Genomic DNA, 20,313 nt, shown 5'->3' with positions numbered 1-20,313 from the left:
TCTGCAACCCATACCACAGCTCACAGCAAGGCCAGATCATTAACCCACTGAGCGAGGCCAGGGATTGAACCTGCATCCTCACAGATACTTGTCGGATTCATTACCACTGAGCCACAGTGGGAACTCTACTATTTCTTTAATAAGAAACCAAGGATGCTTTAATTTTATAAAATCTACTCATAAACTTTATATCAGTTATTTTAATATTAATGTTATATAAATACATACATTTTATATAGTCATTTCTGTTTATTACATGTATTTATTTATATTTTTGTTATTGTTGCAAAACAAATCACTCCAAATCTTAGTTGTTAAAAACAACCATTAATTATTCCTATTGAGTCCATGGGTTAGCTGGGCAGTGCTCTTGGTCTGGGTCAGGCTTGGCTGACTTTGGCTAGACCCCATCAAGCCTCCGTGCTTCGCTAGCAGGTGATAACCTCATTTACTCAATAGGGAGTCAACTGGTTTTGGCTCAGGCAAAATCCATTACTCAGCCCAGCCCAGACTTGCCCAGACCATGGTGGCCAGGTTTCAACAGGAAGCGTAGAAGAGTGCAAGTTCTTTAGAGGCATTGGCTCAGAATTGGAAACTTGCTTTTGCCCTGTTCTGCTGGAACAGGTAAAGCATATAGACAGCAGAAATTCAAAGTATAGGAAACTGACTTTTCTTGCTGGCAGGAGCTTCCAAAGCATACTGTAAAGAGGTGTACATGCAAAAGAGGTGGATAATTGTTTAGGCTTTTGCAATGTTAAATATTAATACAATAAAGGAGAAAGAAAAAAATATGTATCAATTATACCTGCTGAAGAGTCATTATATTCAACGAACATGATATAAACTTTATGCAAAAGAGAAATATAAGGAGGTTTCCCAAATTTGATAAAGAATATCTTTAAAAAGTTAAAGAGGTCGTTTTCCATTTGTAAAAGTTTGGTCAATATTTGCATTAATTTCCTAGGTTTAGCTCAACAAAGCAGCACAAATTAGGTTGCTTAAAACAGTAAACATTTATTCCCTCACCGTTCTGGATACTCGATGTGTAAAATAAAGGTGTCATCAGGATTGGATTCTGCTGGATCGCCTGAAGGAGAGTCAGTTTCATGATTTTCTTGTAGTTTTTGGTAGTTACTCACTGTCTTTGCCATCTCTTGGCTTGTATCACTCTTTCTCTCTCTTCACAAGGTGTTTTCCCCTTTGTGTCTCATTTTCCTCTTACTAAAAGGTCACTGGTGATAGTGAATTAAGGTCCCATGCTACTCCTATATGACCTCATCTTATTATTGACACCTGCATCCATCTACTTCTAAATGAAACCACATTCTGAAGTTCTGGGAAGGACCTGAATTTATGTGCATGCCATCCAACCCGTACACTATTACTGCAGTGGGATGTGGATTGTTCAACTACTTTTCTAATGTTTATGTCAATTATTTTAGATGGGGTAAAGAAATAATATTTTAAAAAATCCACAGATTTGGAAAGGGGATCAACTAGATTTATTAATAGTCAATATTGATCAAGTTACAAACTATCATAATTAAGAGGATAGTCTATTAGGTTATAGCTGACTTGTAGGCAAAATTCTGATACAAAACTAGTAAGAAAATACAGTGGGATAAAAAGACATCACACAGAGAAGCACCAAAACATAATGCTTAGGTCATATATGAGGAGACATGTAAGATAGCTCATAATGGTAAAAGCCTTTATGTGTGAAAGAATATCTGAGTGGAAAGCGTCAACATTCCAAGAATGTTAAATATACCTATAATTTTTTATTTTTACTTTTTTTTTTTTTTGGTCTTTTTAGGACCATACCCATGGCATTTGGAGGTTCCCAGGCTAGGGGTTGAATTGGAGCTGTAGCTGCTGGGCTATGCCACATCCATAGTGAAGTCAGATCTCAGCTGCGTCTGCGACCTATGTCACAGCTCACGGCAACGCTGGACACTTAACACACTGAGTGAGGCTAGGGGTCGAACCTGCATCCTCATGGATACTAACTAGTCAGATTCATTTCCATTGAGTCACGACGGGAACTCCTAAATATACCTATATTAATATATAAGACTATAATGACTATCTGGAAGAATTGTTAAGTATAGCTAAAAGTTTTGAAAACGAGGAAGAATTAAGGGGACCTGCTTTAACTGGTGTCAAGAATCATTGTAAATCTCTAAAGAAAAAACAAGTAAGGAGTTCCCATTGTGGCTCAGTAGGTTAAAAACCTGTCTAATATCCATGAGGATGAGGGTTTGATTCTAGGCCTTGCTTAGTTGGTTAAGTATCCAGTGTTGCCGTGGTTGTGGTGTAGGCTGGCAGCTGCAGCTCTGATTAGACCTCTAGCCCGGGGACTTCTGTATGCTGCAAGTGTAGCCCCAAAAAGAAACAAACAAACCAAAAAAACACCAAAAGAAATAAACTGCTGGTTGGGAAAATACATATTAGATCAATGGAACAAAATAGTTCAGAAATAGAAAGAAGGACTTGTGGAAGTTTTGGAATAATATATATGGTATTTCAAATCAGTTGAAAACACTTGTTTTCAACAGATAGGGGTAACTGGCTATTCATTTCAATAAACACGAATTAAGGCCCTTTAGTTCAAAATGGTAAAGTTTCTGGCATTATAACACAACAAAACTACCAGTAGAAAAGATTTTGTATTTTGTATAAGCAGATCATCTTCAGCTAGTAGCAAAACCTTTAAATCATAAATAAAATGACTGGCAGATACGACTATACAAAATGTTTGAAAGGTCTTCACAGAGTAAACATCATAAATAGATGTTATAAAAATGACAGTATTTAAAAAAAACCCTCAGAAACACAGATAACAAATTTCCTTCCTTTAAGTCAATAAGTAAAAGACATATAGCCTAGTAGAAAAATAGGAAATACATATAAATGAGTAGTTCATAGAAGAAGAACAGCAAACGGCCCATTATCTGCCACAAAAATGTTCAAACTCACCATAAAAGGAAATGAATTGATGATATCTTTAAACTATTAGTTTGATAAAATTTGAAATACTGATAACGTCCGTATTGATAAAGGCATAAGATATAGACACGTATAAGGTACAATAGCATAGTGGTTAAGAGCTGGCCCCCTGAAGCTAGATTGCCTGAGTTCAAATTTCAGTTGTGCTACTTACTGTGTAATCATGGACAAGTTATTGATTGGACTCCCTTGGCCTCTGTTTTCTCATCTGAAAAGGAATAAAAAATAATTATAAATAACTACCTGATTGGGATTTTTGTGGAGAGTAAGGAGGCTAATATATGCAAAAGTTGCCTGGCAAAAAATAAATGTTCAATGGATATAGCTTTAAGTGTAAATTTGAGAGAAATATGATACACTGTTTTAGAAGGACAATTTCTGTATACGTATAAAATACAATATTCATTTGAAAATGAATTATATACTAATAAGGGTAGCTCACAATGTAGTTAAAAATAAAAAGCCTACATTTTTATATGAAAATTGGATGACTACAGTTACATCATCATCTTATTTTAGTTAAAAGAATAAAAAGGGCCTATCTTTTTGTATACATGTATAGAGAGAAATATATAATCTGAGAATATGTCCATAAGCTAGATATCTAGCATAATTCTGGCAGCATAAATAGTGACTCTCTCCCAGCTTCAATCATAAAATTCCAGGCAAAGTTTTGAAGAGGCGCTATCAATTACCTCAACTCTCAGCTAAGCACTGAGACTGGAAGGAACAGAGACTCCTATTGGCTCATTCGGGCCAAGTATTTCCTATGCATAGAAAATGATAAACCCTCATGGCTTGAGTGGAAAAGAATAATTTGTCAAAATTGAGGAACTAATACCAGAAAAATGGTTTTGGGAAGTTAAGAAAAAAACAAAAATGACTACCGCAATTTCTATTTCTTGAATTTCCATGTAAATGTGTACAATTATATACCATACTTTCTCTCATATACGTATAAAAGCAAATACAGACACATATATCACTCTTACCATGTGTATTTCAATTTTTAGTTAACAATGGATGATTGGCTTTCTCTATTAAATTTTAAGAAAATCCTTGTTCATTAAGGCCTTTTCCAATCAAGGTTTTTTTGTTGTTCTGTTTTTTGGGGTTTTTTTTTTGCTTATTTGTAAGTAATGAAGTTGATCTTAGGGTTACGGTTAGGGTTAGAGGGTTAGGGTTAGGCTTAGGCTTAGGGTTAGGGTTAGGGTTATTCCCATTTTGAATAAAAAGTTTGGGTTTCTAATTGATAACTGAAATGACACTTTTTTGTGGCGAGGACATGGGTAAATATGAAACGGAAGATGGAATAATTTTTATGGATACAATTTCAGGGTCCAGTTAAATCACATCAAAATGGGGCTTGTAAAAAATGACTTTAAGGACATTTTCTACCCCAGGTTATGATTTACAATGATATTTTGTCATAATAAGGAGACACTTTTATAATTCTTCCACTTTCATTTTGCAAAAAAGCTAACATAAAAAGAAAAAATTGGCTTATAACCAGTTAGATATGTTAATGATTCTGTTGTCTCACACCAAGAGTCTGTAAAGTATTGCCCTTAGGCCAAATCCAGCCAATGTTTTTGTGTATAAAGTTTTACCAGCATCTAGTCATTCATATCTGTGTATATATTATCTATGATGCTTTTTTGCTGTTCTGGTGGAATTGAACATTGTGACAACGGCTTTTACTCTGAGGCTAAAATAATTACTATTAGGGACTTTATAGAAAAGTTTGCCAACCTGTGCCTTAAACACTTAGCACAAAATAGCCAATAATTTAAACAGCTTCCTTGCTTTCTGCTGAGATTCTGTCAGTGTATTTTCCATTAATTATACCCTTTCTTTTGAAATCAGCATTTCTCAAATAGTGTCTTTAAAAGTATATCTAATTTCCTTTATATGGAAAATATACCTCAATTAATTTCCTGTTTTGAATTTAGTTTTTCCTCAATACTTTTAGGAAATTTAAGGCCTAACATTAACTCAATTACTTTAAATGATGTATACTGATTTTATTTAGTTTATTATTATTTGTGAAACTCCAAGCAGTTATCAAAACCAATAGTGCATTAACTGAGCTGTAATGACGGTAAGATAGTATACAAAGCAGCATAAACTACTTATGTATTTATTGTGAAACTTTTTAAAAGCCTTATTTGGAAAGTGTTGATTATTGGAACAGAATTTTCAGATATTTTATCATGTTTAATTCCCATAGGAGTATGAAATATGCAGATAGTGTAACACAGAAATTTTCTTGAGTTGAAAATGACTTTCTTTCTTTTTTTTTTTTTTTCCCCACTGTATAGCAAGGGGATCAAGTTATCCTTACATGTATACATTACAATTACATTTTTTCCCCACCCTTTCTTCTGTTGCAACATGAGTATCTAGACAAAGTTCTCAATGCTATTCAGCAGGATCTCCTTGTAAATCTATTCTAAGTTGTGTCTGATAAGCCCAAACTCCCGATCCCTCCCACTCCCTCCCCCTCCCATCAGGCAGCCACAAGTCTTTTCTCCAAGTCCATGATTTTCTTTTCTGAGGAGATGTTCATTTGTGCTGGATATTAGATTCCAGTTATAAGTGATATCATATGGTATTTGTCTTTGTCTTTCTGGCTCATTTCACTTAGTATGGGAGCCTCTAGTTCCATCCATGTTGCTGCAAATGGCATTATGTCAGAGAATGACCTTTTCTAAAACAACTCTATGCAAGCCTCTATTTTCCTCACACCTTGCCTCCACCGTGTGGTCTCGTCCCTTCCACACCGTAACTTCAGGAAAGGACAGTCCATGTCTGGCTTTTTCCCACTGCTACTCTTTTTTCACAGAGCACAAGGCTTGTCATGTAGGAGGTACTCAATAAGTGTTGTTGTTAAAGAATGAGTGATTAATAGCTTAAAGAATTGGGGGAGAGGAACGAGAGGGAATATTAACATGTGAGAAAAGTATGTAGGAAGGCAGAGAGTAATAAAAGAGCATATTGCAATTAGGTCACTGAAGTACCTTTACAGAATGAAGACAACATGGAGGAGAGTGATAAGGAGTGAGAACAGAGGTTTTGAAGATCCTCTCAAGGCTAAGCAAAAGCAGTACTGCTTTATTGCAGAAGCCTTAGTGAAATATTGGAAGATTTCTACTTAAGGGTTAAATGAGCAGGTTTACATTTTGGAAAGCTTGTGCAAGTAAAAATGTAGAGGATAGACTGGGAACAACAGACCAGTTAGAAGCCTATGGCAGTAGGTGGGAGTGTTGAACTAAGACAGGAAGCAGAAATAAATAAGAGAAAAGCAATTCAAGAAAATTATAGAAGTTATCAACCCCAAATCATGTCTACCATTTTAGATGCAAAGAGTAATGGAATGAAAGTAGTCAGATTTACAAGAAGCATTCAAAGATCATGTTTGGGATGAAAAAATTTAATTTTAAAATCTTGACTTTGAGGTACTTGGAAAAAAATCTAAGTGAAAATATCGTTAGCTTTAGGGCCAGGGAGCCAGCATTCATACACTCATGTTCATCAGTCATTGTTTATTAAGCATCCTTTTTGGGCACATAAGCTGTTGCTATAGGTAAGAGAGTTGATGGCAAAGAGAGCAGTTCTTTGACCTCATGAAGTTTACACTCTAGAGTGGAAATATGCAACAATCAAGAAGACAAATGAATACAGAATTTTAGTTAATAATATATGATGTAAAGAAAATGAGGTTTGGATCTAGACAGGATGTTATTTTAAAAAGGGTGGTCAGAGAAAGCCTCTGATGTGACATTTAAACACAACCTTCAAAAGAGAATGAATCTTGTCACATTAGCTAAGAGAAAATAAAATTTAAGGTGGTAGCAAGTTGTCAACACTGTCAAAATCCACAGAGTACAACAAAATAAGGATATAAAACTGTCCTTTGGATCTAGCTATCTGGAGGCTATTGGTGACCCAAATCAGAGTAGTTTAAGTAGGTGCAGGAACGGATGTTAGAAAGAAGGAGGCGTAAATGGGCTTAAAGAACTACAGAGAGTTGGCATGAGATAATTTTTAAAAGAAAGCTTGGCTAGGAAGGGACAGAGAGAAGTAGCACCAATGCCAGGATCTGCGGAGTGCCAGGAAAGAAATTTGTAAATGTTTCTAATTATATATTTTTTTACGTGAGTTTACAGAGTGAGTACATTGTATGCAATCTTCTTTAGAAGATAAAATTTAGCTCATTGATGGAATGATGTATTGTTTTAGAGGTAAGATATATAGTATTTTTTCTTAGCCCAGTAATTTCATAGTAGAACAAAAATGGACAAAAGCAGGAGTGCTACATGTTGCACAACATAAAGAGTTGAAATCTAGTCGCTAACAGGTTACATCAGAATGGCTTGAAGTTAGTACTACTATCAAAGCATTTCTAAATTTAAAGGATGGGTCTTTTTCCTTGAACTAGTGTTTTTATAATGTGATGAGAGCAATTTTTAAATTTCCCTTTGGAGAATGATTAAAATATTTGCTCCTTCTGATTCAGCATATTATGGGAACTAGTCTTGGTAAAGAATGTCACACTTTCAGTAATAAACATGCAGATAAACCTCTAAAACAAGCTAAAAAACTAAGCATTATGTGGCTTAATAATTTTAGTCCCATCATGTTATTTCCTTCCTGTGTGTGGAATTCTTATTGTATCAAGTAGGACATAAAACACGTTGTCAAGTGATGACAACAACCATTATTTTTCTTCTACTTTCAGTGATTGTTCCTTTATTTTCCCAGACAGTGATGCCATTTCTGATTTTTAAAGTAAGACTTTCTAGCTATTTTTTTTAAAGCATTTAACAAGAAAAAACCTCTGGCACTAAAAATTAAATGTCTCTAGGAATGTTTTTGTGTCATTAGGATATGAACTAACGATTAGCTATCAGATTGGGTCTCTACCTAAAAATTGCTCAGGGGAGACTCAGATTTTAATTGACTACAGCAAGTAAAATAGGGCTGTGTTTGCTATGCTAGTCAACTGTCAAGTCTCAAAGAAGTCACTGAGCACTTTTCGTAACCAATTAATATATGATACCTTAAATAACATGGACTTGCTATTCTTTATTGAAAGAAACTAGGGCAGAGTTGCTAAAAGAAAAAAAATGTTAAGAATTTAGAATTCTCTGCGATTATTCCTAAAGGTAACAGAGGTGACCCTAAAGTTTTCCACATACTTCCTTTACAATTTAAACCTTTCTTATTCTAAGAACAATGCCAATGGTATTATGTGCAAGGATAGTTACTGGAAGTATTTTCTGAAATGATGACAGTTTATCTGGTGAATAACAAATAAATCTGGGCTTGCCTTTTGATCTTTCCAACCATTACTGTTCATTTACAAAATAAACCATCTTTTAAACCATATTAGGAGATGTTGATCTTGCACCACAGCCTTTTCAGGGAAGCAGGAGTCTTTAACTTATTCTTTCCTCCACCATTTGTGTAAAAGAGAGCAAAGGATGTGTAAATTTAGGGGTCCTTGTGGTGAAAATGGAGAAGGGACTGATGAATGGACTTTGGGAACTCCCTGTACCTTGAAGCAGAAGGAATAAATTGTGGTTTCCATTACAATTCTGTCCACAATAGAGTATTGACATCTATATAGTGGGAATTAAAAAGAGTCAGATGGATATTTTTATATTTTGGAACAATTAAGTTAGTTAATCATAAACCAGGGTTGCAAAGTCCATTTCACAGAGTGTTTGGGAGAAAATATTATACATAGGTTTTAGTACTAAAATTCAGTAAGCTTTGTCTCTCTTCCACCAAAAAAAAAAAAAAAAAAAAAAAAAAAAAAAAAAAAAAAAAGTAGATTCCTAGCAAGATTAAGAGTGTGTAGAAAAATCTGGAGTTCCTGTCGTGGCGCAGTGGTTAACGAATCCAACTAGGAACCCTGAGGTTGCAGGTTTGATCCCTGGCCTTGCTCAGTAGGTTAAGGATCCGGCGTTTGCTGTGAGCTGTGGTGTAGGTTGCAGATGTCGCTCGGATCCCGTGTTGCTGTGGCTCTGGCATAGGCCTGTGGCCACAGCTCCCATTAGACCCCTAGCCTGAGACCCTTGGTATGCCGAGGGAGCAGCCCTAGAAAAGGCAAAAAAAAAAAAGAGTGTATAGAAAAATTAAGCGATAAAGGGAGAGATCCTTAGAATATTTGTGGAGGACTCTTTATGAAATCTTTAATGAATGCTTCCATTAAAATTACATATAGATTACAATAAAGTGTAAACATCTTTACAGTTGGAATTAAAAGATTCAAACAATACATTATTATATTAGAGATCAATATACTAATTGTACTAGTACAAAGCTGAGTCAAATGAGCTTCAGCATTTGAGCAATGTGCTGTGCTTGACATATCTATATGGACATGCTAAGATTTATCAGTCCTGTCACATTGATACTTATTTTGACTCAATTTTATTTGACAAATACATGTAAGCACTGCTATGGACAGAATGTGTCCTTCCCCAAATTCATCTGTGGAAGCTCTCAACCCCCAGTGAGATGGTATTAGAAGGTGGGCCTTTGAGAGCTAAACTGATCTATCTAACCCTGTTTCATAGATTTATTTCCAAAGATTAAATTATATCTGACTCTATAAAAATAAACATTTATAAAAATAGTTATGGACCCCAATGAAGCTATTAAAGTTTGAGCTACTGAAAAATGTGAGAGTAGTCCAAATACTTGTACATGTAACCTGGATATCACTTAAACCTAATAAAGTTATGAAACTGACATTGGAAAAGTCACTGCATCTCTAAATTTATTTACTGATATAGCCGTTGTTTTTGCTGAGGTCCCAACATGAAGCCACTGATTAGTTCTACTTTTTTGATATGTAAGTAATCTTTGTTCCCTTTATTACTTTACTTCCATCTATAGTTTACTTGCTGTTCCCTGCCATGATTGGCATTGTTTTTTCTACCTCCCAGAAAGAAGAAAAGCATGTTTTTTTGGCAGAAGTAGGGAAATGAAAAAAGGGGGTCACAAGCAGAGGAGTTGCTATTCCTAGTAAAACAGTTATTCAGTTCTCCACATAGTATTTCCTTCATAGGATATTGCATCACTTCTTTTCTATAGAGGGCATGGGATTGGGGTTAAAAATGATGTTGATGAATAACTATTCTATATGTGCAAACTTGCTATGACAGTCAAGAGACTTTTGGCTAGACCTCTGCACACAGAGGATCTTTAAGATATATACTAAGAAGAATATACATATATATTTATACACATATGCGTATACACACACACACACACACACACACACACACACACACACATATATACACAGCTTGAATGAAGAAAATCCAATATGATCTATGTTTCCGGGGAAAATTTTATTTCAGTTACCCACGAATGGTAAGATTTTATGGTTTTATATTTAATACCCCTAGTGGCAGATATTTAAGAAAATTCTGACTAGCAAATATACTTATTTTATTTAAAACTTAAAAATTAAAGGGAAAACAAATCATACAATGAATGCTCTGAGATCACAATAGAATTAAATTAGTAATCAATACAGAAAGAAAACTAGAAAATACCCAAGTACATGGGGATAAATCAATACGTTTCTAAAAAATCACAAGTCAAAGAAGAAATCTAAAGGGAGATTTTAAAATATTCTGAACTAAATGAAAATGAAAGCATAATTTATAAAATTTGTCAGATTCATCAGAAATAAGCAGGAAATTTATGTGGATATTAGAGAAGAAGAATGGTCTAAAATCAATAATATAAGTTTCCCCCTTAAGAAACTAGAAAATGAACAAATTAAATCAAACAAAGCAGAAGAAAATAAAAAGATTTAGAACAGAAATCAATGAAGTTAAAAAAAAGAAATCAACATAATCAATAAAACCAAGAAATGCTTCTTTGAAAAGATTAATAAAATCAATAAGCCTTTAGCCAGGCTAACTAAGGAAACTTGAGAGAGAATAACAAATTACTAACATCAGAAATGAAAGAGGGTCATTACTACAGATCCCATGGAAATTCAAATAATAATAAAGTAATATTATGAACAACTTTTTGTGCAGAAATTTGATAACCTAGTCAAAATGGAGCAATTTCTTGAATGAAATAATCTGCCAAAACTTACAAAAGAAGAAATAGGATAGTTTTACTTATTAAAGAGATTGAAGCAATATTAATTATCTTTAAAGAAAAAAGTTCCAGGAGTTCCCATTCCAACTAGTATCTGATTAGTATCCATGAGGATCTAGCATTGCCGTAAGCTGTAGTGTAGGTCACAGACTGGGCTCAGATCCCACAATGCTGTGGCTGTTGCATAGGATGGCACCTGTAGCATAGGCGGGCAGCTGTAGCTCCAATTCGACCCCTAGCCTGGGAACTTCCGTATGCTGTGGGTGTGACTCTAAAAAGCAATAAGTAAATAAATAAATAATAAAAGCAAAAGTTCTAGGCCCACTTGGCCTTACCAGTGAATTCTACCAAATACTTAAGGAAAAAAGTATACCAATTATCTATAATCTCTTTAGGAAGGTAGAAGAAAAGGGAATACTTCCTAACTCATCTCTCAGGCCAGCATTACCCTAATATCAAAATCAGATAAAGACATTACATGGAAAGAAAACTGTCAAAAAATCTTTGTCATGAATATAGATGCAAAATTCCTCAACAAAATACTAGCAAATCAGATTCAATAATGTATACAAGGAATTATACACCATGGCCAAGAGGGATTTACTCCAGGGATGCAAGTTAGGTTCAACAAACGAGAAGCATTTAATGTAATTAATTTTTGAAGTGAGCTAAAAAAAAAATGTAAAATTATAAGATCATATTAGAAAAAAAATCCATGTTACACTCATTCATTTTAAGAATGAATAATCTAGGAATAGAGAGAAACAGCTTCTATTTTATAAAGGTTGTCTGTAAAAAGGCTATAGTTAATATGCTATTTAATGGTAAGAAGCCTGAAGCTTTCCCATTAAAATTAGGTATAAGGCAAGAAAGTTCCCTTTCATCATTCCTTTATGAAAACATACTGAAATATCTGGATATTGCAAAAAAAAAAAAAAGGGAAATAAAAGGTATATAGATTGGAAAGAGAGACATTAAGCTGTCTTTGTTCACAGATGATATGATCATCTATGTAGAAAATCCAAAGGAATCAACAAGAAAACTCGTGGAACCAATAAGCAATTATATCAATGTTGCAGAGTATAAGGTCAACATTCAAAAGTCAATTTCCTCCCTATATACCAGAAATGAATAAATGGAATTAAAAGTTACAAATGCAATGCTATTTACATTAGTATCCAGAGAAATGAAATGCTTAGGTATAAATCTAATGAAATATGTACAATATCCATATGAAGAAAGCTACAAAACTCTGATTAATAAAATTAAAGAACTAAATAAATGGGGAGATAGTCCGTTTAAGCATAAGAAGCTTCCATATCACCAAGATGTCAGTTCTTCCAAACTTGATCTAGAGATTCAATGTATCCACAATCAAAATCACAAGTTATTTTGTTGATATCAACAAAATAATTCTAAAATGTATAATAAGAGATGAAAGATCCAGAATAGCCAACACAATATTTAAGGAGAAGAGCAAAGTTGGAGGAAATTCCCTTTGTGGTTCAGTGGTAACGAGCCCAACTAGTATCCATGAGGATGTGGCTTTGATCCCTGGCCTTGCTCAGTGGTATAGGTCGCAGATGTGGCTTGGATCCCATGTTGTGCTATGGCTGTGGTGTAGGCCAGCAGCTGTAGCTCTGATTCAGTCCCTAGCCTGAGAACTTTCACATGCCACCACAGGTCCAGCCCTAAAAAGGAAAAAAAAAAAAAAAAAAAAAAAAAAAAAGACAAAGTTGGAGGACTCACAGAGCCTGACTTTAAGACTTACAAAGGCTACAGTTATCAAGTCAGTGTGGTATGGGTAAAAGCAGGCAAACAGATCAATGGAGCAGTTCAGACAGTCCACAAAGTGACCCGCATAAATATAGTCAACTGATCTTTGACAAAGGTGCAAAGAAAAATACAATGGAGCAAAGATAGTCTTTTCAATAAATGGTGCTGGGACAACTGGATATCAACATGCAAAAAAATGACTGTAGAAACAGATCTTATACCCTTCACAAAAGTGAACTCAAAGTTGATCAAAGATAAATGTAAGATGAAAAACTCCTAGAAAATAAAATGGGAGAAAATCTACATAACTTTCAATATGGTGATGACTTTTTAGATACAACATCAAAGGCATGATCCATTTATTTCCAATTATCCAGAAATAATTGATAAGCTAGACCTCATTAAAATTAATATCTTTGGCACTGTGAAAGACAGTGTCAAGAAAATTAGAGGGCAAACCACATACCAAGAGAAAATTTTTGCTAAAAACACTTATGATAAAAGATTGTCATAAAAATATACGAAGACTTAAAATTCACAAGAAAGCCAACAGATTAAAAAAATGAGCCAAAAACCTAAACAGACGCTCACCAAAGAAAATATACAGATAACATATGAAAAAGAGTTTTCACATCATATGTCATCAGGAAAATACAAATCAAAACAATAATATCTCTGCATACTTATTGGAATGGCCAAAATATAGAATACTGACCACACCAAATGGTAGTGAGACTGGAGAAACAGGAACTCTCATTCATTGCTGATGGGAAGGCAAAGTGGTACAGCAACTTGGGTAGACAGTTTGGTGCTTTCTTATAAAACTAAACCCACTGCTGTCATATGATCCAGTAATCATGCTTCTCAGTCTTTACCAAAAGTAACTGAAAACTTATGTCCATCCATGCACATGGATATTTATAGCAGCTTTTTTTTATGATGGTGAAAACTTGGTGGCACCCACGATGTTCTTCAGTAAGTTAGAGCATAAATATATTGTGGTACATCCAGACAATGAAATATTATTTGGAGTTAAAAAGAAATGAGCTATTGAGCCATGAAAATATATGGAGGAATCTTAAATGCTTATCACTAAGCTGAAGAAGCTCCTTTGAAAAGGCTACATATTATATTTTTCCAACTACAGACATTCTAGTAATGGCAAAACTATGAAGACAAGATCAGTGGTTTACAAACATGGTGGTGCAGAGGAATGAATAGACATTACTCTATTTTACTAGAGCAATTAAAATATTTTTTACAATATTATAATAAAATGTCATTATTCATTTGTTCAAATTTGTAAAACGTGGAGGACCAAAAGTGAACCACTAATGTGAATTATGGACTTTGTTGATAATGATGCATTATTGTGTGTTCATCAATTATAACAAACAGGGAGTTCCCACTGTGGATCAGTGAGTTACGAACCCAACTAGTATCCATGAAGATGTAGGTTTGATCCCTGGCCTTGCTCAGTGGGTTAAGGATCTGATCTGGCATTGCTGTGATCTGTGGTATAGGTCACAGATGTGGCTCATATTTGGAGTTGCTGTGGCTGTGGCATAGGTTGGCAGATGCAACTTCAATTAGACCCCTATCCTAGAAACTTCCATATTCCACAGGTGTGGCCTGAAAAGGAAAAAAAAAAAAAAAAAAACTATGACAAACCTGATAGATACTCTTGGGTGATGTTGACAGTAGGTGAGTTTAGCCATGTGTGGGGGTAAGAAATATATGAGAAATACCAGTATGTTCTGCTTAACTTAGCTGTGAACCAGAAACAGCTCTTGAAAAAATAAAGAAAAATTATTTAAAATGTTAGTGTTATACAAGGAAATCAATTTTTCTGGAAAATTATTGAACTATACCAAAGCCATAATAATCAATTCCTTAGAAAAGTAGGTATAAGAAATACAACTGCATTTATTTCTCATATTTGTTATAAAAACACATACATACACATTCATAAAAAAGAAAAAATAAACTTAGCTATTTATCTGTAAAAGGAAGTTGATTTATAGTTAAGCGACTTCCCCATAAAGAAAACTTGAAGTCCAGGTGGCTTCACTAGGGAATCCACCCAAACTGTGAAGAAAGAGAATAGCAATTCAATGAAAGCTTTTCTAGCAGGGCCAGTATGAGGTCTTGGTATCAAAACCAGACAAATATTAAAAGAAAATAAAGTTAGGAATACTATTCCTTAGAAACACTGTAAAATTGTGCAAAATGTGTAAAATTTCTTTAAAAAAATTTGCAAATTGAATCCAATTATATAAAGTTGATCCTTGAACAATCCATATAGCTTATAGTTGGCCCTTCCTATCTGAGGTTTCTCCATATCTGCATCTGTATATTCAGCCAAACTTGGATCATATAATACTGTATATAGTATTTACTGTTGATACCTGTGCATTTCAAAACCACGTTGTTTAAAGGGTCAGCTGTATATGTAAATATATATGTATGTATATGTATGTATGTAATAGTGTATAGGTTAAAGTATATAAGATCACTAAATATAAATGAATGTATAAATAACATTAACATAAATACTTATATCAGTATAACTGTAAATAATATATATCAGGCCTAGTGAGGTATATCTCAATTTGCAAGGTTAGTTTTATATTTGGAAATCAATAAATATAATTTGCCATTTTAACAATTGAAATTAAAAAGAAGACATTTGATTAATTTATGCAGAAAGAGTATGTTACACAGTTTGACCTCTATTCTTTTTTTTTTTAGGTAATATTTATTTATTTACATTTTATTTTTTAAAAAGATTACTATAGTTGATTTACAATGTTATATTAATTTCTCTGTACAGCAAAGTGACCCAGTCATACATATATATGTATCTATATGTAATTTAATTTCTCTAATAAAATAGAGCAAGTATATATATATATATATATATATAAAATGTGTGTGTGTGTGTGCTTTCTTTTTCTCACATTATCCTCCATCATGTACCATCACAAATAACTAGATATAGTTCCCTGTGCTATACAGCAGGATCTCATTGCTTAACCACTCCAAATGGCAATAGTTTGCTTCTACTAACCCCAAACTTCCATCTACTCTTGATAAAAACACCTAGAAAATTAAGAATAAAAGGGAACTACTTCAACTTGCTGAATGTAATCTATTAAAAACCTACAGCTAACATCATCCTTATTGATGAATGCTACATTCATTACTGATGAATAATGACTTCTAGTAGGAAAGAATGCTTTCTTCCTAAGATCAGAATAAGACAAGGATAACCTTTCTCATCACTTCTACTTAACAACTTGTGAATGAAGCAAAAAAGGGAGGAGGGGAATTAAAGACATTCAGATTTTAAATTCCTAGAATCATATTTTAGTTCCAATAGCTGTTTTGAGGATTCCATCATATTTTTCACATAGGTGATCATGTATTTGGTGAATAACGAGATTTTTTGCTTTTCTGCACTTCCCTTTCCATCTGCTCTTTGAAAGATACTGTTAAGAGAATGAAAAGACAACTCATAAACTGGTAGGAAATATTTTAAAGCCATATATCAGAAAAGCACTTGCATCTATATTATATAAAAGTGTTCAATAAGATAACAAATCAATAATAAATGGATGAAAGAGGAGTTCCTGCTGTGGCACAGTGGGTTAAGAACCCAACTGCAGTGGCTCAGGTCACTGTGGAGGTATGAACTTGATCCCTAGCCCAGGAACAGATGCTGTGGCAGCTGTGGCTCGGATTTGATCCCTGGCCTGGGAACTTCCATATGCCATAGCTGCAGCCATTAAAAAAAAAAAAAAAAAATGTTCAAAAGATATGAGCAGAGTCTTCACTAAAGGAGATATAAAGATGGGAAATAAGCACAAGAAAAGATGTTTATTACCATTAATCACTAAGTAAAGAGAATCAAATCTACAATGTGGAAACACTATACAACTATTAGAGTGACTGAAATTAAATAGTGACCATATCAAGAGCTTAGTAGTATGTGGAAGTAGGCTGGACAAGGTCTCATAGTTCCTTGAAAAGCTAAACATATACATGCCATATTACACAGATATTTTGTTCCTATGAGGTAACCAAGAGAAACGAAAAAATATATATCTCTATTCAAAGACTTACAGCTACAACCCAAATATCTACCAAAAGATACAACCCAGATATCTACCAACACATGAATGGATAAATAACATATAGTAAATATCTGTAAAATTGAACACTATTTAGTCAGGAGAAATTGACTATTGATGCATGCTGCAATAGGTATAATTCTCCAAATGATCTTTTTTGAGTGAAATAAGCCAGTCAAAAACTATATGGTTTCATTTATATAAAATTCTAGAAAATGCAAAGTAAGCTACAGTGACAGAAGCAGATCAGTTTTCTGTGTGGGAATGGGGCAGGAGAGAAAGAAAGGGGCTGGAGGTAGAGATTACCAAGGGGCTTGAGTAAATTTTTGGTGGTTACAGATATATTCATTATTTCATGGATGTTTACACATGTCAAAACATGAATTGTATACTTTAAATATATGCAGCTTACTGTATGTCAATTACATCTCCATAAAGCTGTTAACAATATTCTGGATATTGATAGTAGTACTTGACAGCTATAATTTAGATATTCATAATACCTAATAAAAACAGTTGAAGACAAATAATCAACTGTTGTGAGATATGTTTTTATAATATTTTCTTAGCCTCTTTGCTGAAAACTCCATCTTGTCCTTCCTTACTTTGTCTTGTCTTCCTGCTTGAGAAACAGTCAAGGTGATGGTAAATGACTTAAGCTTAAGAACAAAGACCTAAGGGCATGGGTTATTCGTGGGGTCAGCTGAATGAGGACATAATACAATGGTCTAGGCACGCAGACTGGTGCAGAATGGCATGCCATTTGCACAAGCATGGTATGTCCTCTAAAGAACAAGAGAAAGAGGAACCTCATGGCCAAGTGGTTTATGAGTGGTCCTTAGCAGAATATGCATTAGCAAAGAGAACCAAGGTGCAAACCTAGGCACACAGGGTTGCCACAAATAGGCATGCCATTTGCAGAAGCACAGTGAGGATTCTCTGAAATGCTACACATAGACAGCTAACTCAAATGCTAATGCTTCTTAAATGCCTTTAGTTTAGAGTAAAAAGTTTAACCATCTACCAGCTAAGTGACTTTTAAAATAATAATAAAAAAACCCCTATATCCTGCACCTACAAGCCTCTTTTTTCGATTGATGTAATCCTCAAGAGTACAATAAAAGCAGTGTGATTTCTTGAGGCAGAGCTCTTGGTCCCTGAGACCTTGAGTCCCCCAGTTCCCACCTGTACTTGAGGTAAATGTCTCTGTGTCTTGTTTTATGTTAACTTTCTTTCCTTAAGTTCCACAGCACCTATTCTTCAGCCCCATCCTGCTGAACTGGTCTGGGCAATCAACATGTATTACTTTATTACTCCTAGAATGTAAAGTTGTGGAACCACAATTATAAAAAGTAAGATTTTCCTTTGCTAAGATATTTGTAGGAATGTAGACTATGTAATATATCAAAATGTAATAATCACAAAACTAATCCCATGAATATGTGCTTATATGTATATGAAATATCTAATTAAATGTATGAGTGTGACTTAGAGAGTTCAGTATGCTTTCTTTGTTTGGCTGCACCTGTGGCATGCAGAAGTTCCTGGGCCAGGGATGAAACCTGAGCCACAACAGTGATAATGCAGGATCCTTAACCTGCTGAGCCACCAGAGAACTCCAGCATGCTGTTTTTTAATGGAATCTAAAGAAATTGTAATTGGCATAATGTAATGGCAAAATATTTATTACAGATATAATACGTGTCAGTCACTTTCCTTTCAGCAGTTCATGATCCAATTTAAATATGAAATTTACATTAAAAAATAAATTCACTCTGCCTGCTGTGTTGAGAAGCACATTAAATATTAGGATTGCATAGAGTAGAAGCAAGACTCCCCAGTTAATAGCCCAGTATTCTAGGCAAGAAGATGGTTGTGTGGCATAGGTTAGCGGAAATGTTTAAGTAAAATAGACAAATGAGGGATGAACTTTGGATGGAGAACTAAAAAGATTTGCTGATGAATTGGATGAAAAGAGTAAGAGAAAGAATAAATTAGTGATGAATGTTAACGTTTGAGGTTTGAAAAACTAGATAGATAATGGTAGTATATTCCACATGTTTAAGGAAGAAGAGGTCTGGAGGACAGAAAATAAGTATCTTAAGTGTCATTGTCTACCTTGTATTTTCTACATTTGTATAGCCTGGGCTTAAAAACACGAGTGATGTAACACTAACTACCTTCTGAAATAACATATTCCTAATTTCAAACTGTTTTTAGGCTTATCTGTGATCTTTTATGTAATGCCCAAATGTTGATCTACAATTCTTAACTCAGTCCTTTACAACACACTAAGCTTTGACAATGAGTCTGGACGGGTTGATTCTAATTTGTTTTGAAATGCAAATGGTAATATCTACAATTAGTAAATTTATTTAACTCTGTAGACATTAGCCAGCTTTTATCCTTTAAGTGTTAACTTAGATAATATGAATATAATCATATTTTGTAATTTTCTTTATAATATTAATGAATGAAATGAAAGTTATATCACAGTAGCTTACAAGATAATACTACTACCTATGAACTGAAAAAAATGTATCCCAGTTATGAACCAAATTTATTTTACCAGTAGGTGCCAGTCTCAGCCCACAAAACTAAGAGGAGAGTATTTGCTTGTTGGTAAATTCCATTAGAGGGATTTCTGTTAAAAAATGTAGAATAGCATAGATTTTACGTCAAGAAAAAAGGCAATTAATGGACATTGAAGGCAGAACACAATACAAGCTCCTGAACAAGCCTATGACTATAATAACAACCTAAAATAAGATTAATCACTTCTTCTAGATTTTTCATATTGATAAAAGGCTATACTATTCCCATGATAAGGGAGTGAGAAATGAAAAGGAAAAAAAAATATATGTGGCACTTATTGAAAAGATTTTTCTGTTTACTTTGTCTTCTTGTTTTTGCTTTGTTTTTATTTTGTGATGGATGTGGAATAAAAATCCATAATACATGAAAGCAAACATGACTTGATTGTTCTTTACTGAGCTGTAATATCCTGGAGTTCTGACTGAATGAAAAGACAATGAAGGGTCCGGATGACTACTATCTGTGTGCATTAACTTTGCACTTGTGAAGCAAGGTGTATTCATGTACTAGATCAAATCATGTACTAGATTTAGGAGGGTCCTTGGATCATCTATTGGTGAGCAGCAAAAATGTGCCCAGAGTAAAGGTGCTATTCACTCCTGTCCATGACAAAATTGTACCTGTAATAATAAACTGAGTCATAGATATGATTAAAAGAAATCTT

General features: G+C 34.1%; 1 long non-coding RNA gene across 1 annotated transcript in view; it reads right to left on the bottom strand.

Annotated features, from left to right (window-relative positions):
• Nucleotides 1–20,313, bottom strand: part of LOC146403734 (uncharacterized) — a 251,328-nt gene that overhangs the window by 22,677 nt on the left and 208,338 nt on the right. Inside the window, exon 4 of the long non-coding RNA XR_014842996.1 lies at nucleotides 3,164–3,217. This is a non-coding gene — a long non-coding RNA (uncharacterized LOC146403734). The remainder of the gene's footprint in view (nucleotides 1–3,163; nucleotides 3,218–20,313) is intronic.

Source organism: Sus scrofa, chromosome 4, assembly GCF_054392235.1.
Source record: "Sus scrofa isolate SSC_HxYL_T2T_F1_AM1 chromosome 4, Sscrofa_HxYL_maternal_Yorkshire_Landrace_v2.0, whole genome shotgun sequence".
NCBI lineage: Eukaryota > Metazoa > Chordata > Mammalia > Artiodactyla > Suidae > Sus > Sus scrofa.
The sequence above is the reverse complement of the archived record's forward strand: the minus strand, read 5'-3'. Positions and strand labels throughout refer to the sequence as shown.